This window comes from Megalopta genalis, unplaced genomic scaffold, assembly GCF_051020955.1.
Source record: "Megalopta genalis isolate 19385.01 unplaced genomic scaffold, iyMegGena1_principal scaffold0061, whole genome shotgun sequence".
Lineage (NCBI taxonomy): Eukaryota > Metazoa > Arthropoda > Insecta > Hymenoptera > Halictidae > Megalopta > Megalopta genalis.
Window position 1 is genome coordinate 158565 of NW_027476130.1, and position 3936 is coordinate 162500.

Below are 3936 nucleotides of genomic sequence, written 5' to 3' on the forward strand. Positions count from 1 at the left end.
GAGGACTAGTTCGGGGGTCGCCTCTCAACCCTGGGTGGCCACAGACCGCCACCGCCAGTAGATAGGGACAGTTAGTGTTGTCGTCAAACTGTGGTCTCTGAGAGACGGGCCGTACCTAAGTCCTTGGTGGACCATACCGGCCGCTCTTGCGACTTGTGCCTGGTGTTCGGGCTCTACCTTCGTTCACCATCGTATCAGGGGAAGACAGCGTGCTACTCCCACTGCCACCTCGAGTCCAACCCAATCCAGGCACTCTTACGGAGTAGTGTTAAAGTCTTTTATCTCCGCAAGAGGGGCTTCAGCCTGGCCCGAGGGGACGAACCCCGAGGGGTTCGCCCAGCATGCCGTTCGAATGGCGGAGTGGACAAGTCCACGTCTGCCCGTCACTCAAGTCGGACACGGGACGACTCCAAAGCTAGCGCCGCCTGATAGGAAGCGCAAGCTGGGTCCCGCGACTTGTGTGCACTAGCCCACCCTCTGTCCTTGCAATTAGAGCAGACCGGAGGTTCACTCTTCTTGCTACAGAGCGTGAAGGTATGCCCCTTTTGGGAGCAGTGACCGCACACGTCCTCCTTGAATTTACAACGCTTCGAGGTATGCCCGAAGCGTTGACAACGGTAGCACCGAAGCACCTGGACGAAATCCCGTACACGACAGGAGTTCCATCCAAGGTAAACTCGGCTACCCCTCTGCTTCAGCCGCTGAAGATTCTGCGGACTGACGGCAACGACCCAGTTGGCTGTCTCCGGGGTCTTGCCAGCCATGCGGCTGACCCGAATTCCCGAAGGCACATCCTTCTGGTTCGCATCGCAGAGATTTTGCCTCCAAATACTGGAGGCAATTTCGTCCTTACCCATCCGACGCGGGACGTCGTAAACTAAAACCTCGGGGTCCCGCTTGGTAGGTAAGGAGACGGACAGACCCGCGCTCCGGAGCTTCTTATTGCCAACGAAGGCTTGCAGGTCCTCCTTTCGGTCGGTCTCGACGACGATGCCACCGGAGTGGATGCGTCGGACCGACTTAATTCGGATCGCCTCCTTCGCTGGTTTAACGAGCGACAGAACAGTAACCTTCGTAACTTCGCTGCTCTGTCCTTTTTCCTTCGGCGGGAAGATTTTTACCACATGCTGCGATTGTGGCCGTCTCCCCGCTTCCGGAGAAGCTCCTTTGCAGTCGACTTTGTTCACATGGGCGTAAGTCGACTGCGCGGCGTTGCAGGCCGTCTTCGGGAGAGTTCCCTTGGACGGCCCAGGTCGCATCGCACTCATTACGGCAGGACGCGCTTTTAGGTCCGCCCTGACCGCGGCGAGCTGCCCTTCGACGAAGCTATTCCGTTGAATAAGCTCCTGGACCAGCTCGTTGAGTGCCTCAACCTCGGCGAGTATCTTTGACCCGGACTCCTTATTGACTTTCGACTCAGGTCGAAAGCAAAAGGTCCGTATTTCGGACACTCGCCTAAAGGCTTCGTCTCTTACGAGATCGAGAGGCCGTACCTTCTGCCCGGAGAACGTCCCCTTCGGTCTCCTGGCCCGGTTTACTGCGGCCTTGCCGGTGGGTGCGCCCGGCTTGGCTCGCTTCGACTTTTTGGTGACGGTTTGCCAACCGTCACCAGTAGGGTCCTCGACACGCTCGGGTGCCGACTGCACCTTCACGAGTGACGTGTCTCCGACTCGTTCGATTACTTCCACGTTACCGGTGTCCGGCGTACCTTCTACCGTGGGCTCGGTTTTCACCGAGACCGCTCGCGTGGGAGTCACACATCTTTGCAAGATCACACGAGGATTGGCGATATTAATCACCTTCCCGGATCTTGTCTTTCTCACAGACGCGGGGGGACTGACAGCTGCATTTGCAGTTCCCGCGTCTGCGGCGACGGCTTCACTCCGAGTAGGAGCTGGACCCGTCGTCTTTGGACGCTTAGTTTTTTGTTCATTATTTGTATTCAGACCCATAATGTGTCTTGGTCTTTCATCCAGTGCGCTCCCCGGCCACCACCGACCCACACAATTTGGAACCCGCCAAAGGCTGGGTTAGGGCTACGCACCGAATATAGTCTGCTGGCTGGGTCGGTTTCCTTACCCAGCCCGCGTCCTCGCCCAGCAGAACCCACTTGCCCGAAGCGTGTGGTCGTTCCAAGCCGATTGACTGGACCAGGGCTGCTTTTCTCGTCCAGCCGCCCATCTAGCCGAAGCAGAGGCCAAAGGTACGTGTTGGGGACGTCTCACCCGCAGGAGAGGGCCCCCTCAGATCCCAGGATCCTCTTTTCCGACGACAAGGGTCGCCACGCACGGCAAACACGTGGGAGACAGCAGTCGGAGAGGCTGCCTCTTCCTCTCCACCACACTTCGTTCAGTTCGCTGCGTATTTAAGAACACGAGCTATCCAGCGGTACCTTTTTCGTGGAGGCTCAAGTGTGGCTAGGGCACGTTTGCCCCTTGCGGCCTGGGTTGCCCAGGGGATTGATTGCATCCCATGTATTCCTGAGCCCAGCGGAGTGTTGTCTAGTGGCGTGTTCCGCCCACGAAAAACGGTCTGAAAAACCGTTTAACGTAAACTGGGGAACTGATGCCACGAGTGACAACAGTTCCCCAGTCGGAAGTCATACAGCACATACAGTGCTGTACAAAGAACACGCCACAGCCCGTATGCTAAATCAGGGCCTCGCCATTATGCGAAGTACTACATGTACGACGCACTGACGGTCTCTAATGCCTTCATCGCCGATACACCCATCGACTCGGCCGATCAACCCTCCTACGCGAGGGCTAGTTCGGGGGTTATCTCCCGCCCTGGGTGGCCACAGACCGCCACCGCCAGTAGATAGGGACAGATGGGAATCTCGTTAATCCATTCATGCGCGTCACTAATTAGATGACGAGGCATTTGGCTACCTTAAGAGAGTCATAGTTACTCCCGCCGTTTACCCGCGCTTTTTTGAATTTCTTCACGTTGACATTCAGAGCACTGGGCAGAAATCACATTGCGTCAACACCCGTGGGGGCCATCGCAATGCTTTGTTTTAATTAGACAGTCGGATTCCCCTAGTCCGTGCCAGTTCTGAGCTGAGCGTTGAATGGCGGCCGAAGAGGACGACCGCACCGATGGGAAACGCCACGGAAGCCTCGCAGCAAGGAAGATCCGCGGGAGGCCAAGGCACGGGACCGAGCTCGGATCCCAGCCACGAGAGCCGTTCACCTCGCCCAGGCCCGGCACGTCAGCCAGACCCGCTTCCCGACCAAGCCCGACACGCCCCGCTCCTCAGAGCCAATCCTTATCCCGAAGTTACGGATCCAATTTGCCGACTTCCCTTACCTACATTAATCTATCGACTAGAGGCTCTTTACCTTGGAGACCTGCTGCGGATATGGGTACGAACCGGCGCGACACCTCCACGTGGCCCTCTCCTGGATTTTCAAGGTCCGAGGGGATGATCCGGACACCGCCGCAACTGCGGTGCTCTTCGCGTTCCAAACCCTATCTCCCTGCTAGAGGTTTCCAGGGAACTCGAACGCTTATACAGAAAAGAAAACTCTCCCCGGATCTCCCGACGGCGTCTCCAGGTCATTTTGGGTTACCCCGACGAACACTCTTACGAGGGCCCGAATGGTATGCGGTTCCGCTGCCGGGTTCCGGAATAGAAACCGGATTCCCTTTCGCCCAATGGGTGTTTTTTGTGCATGTATATAATAACAAAATATGCTGCGATTTATATAATAATAAAAAAAATAATAAAATAGCTGCGTTTTTTTTACAAGTGTTTAACGTCTTAGGACACCTCATCTACATAGGATTTCTCTTAGGGCTTAGGATCGACTGACTCGTGTGCAACGGCTGTTCACACGAAACCCTTCTCCACGTCAGTCCTCCAGGGCCTCGCTGGAGTATTTGCTACTACCACCAAGATCTGCGCCGACGGCGGCTCCAGGCAGGCTCACG

At 56.4% G+C, this 3936-nt stretch overlaps 1 pseudogene; it reads right to left on the reverse strand.

Moving 5' to 3' along the window:
* Nucleotides 1-2786: 2786 nt before the first annotated feature.
* Nucleotides 2787-3936, reverse strand: part of LOC143261681 (large subunit ribosomal RNA) — a 2994-nt pseudogene continuing 1844 nt past the window's right edge.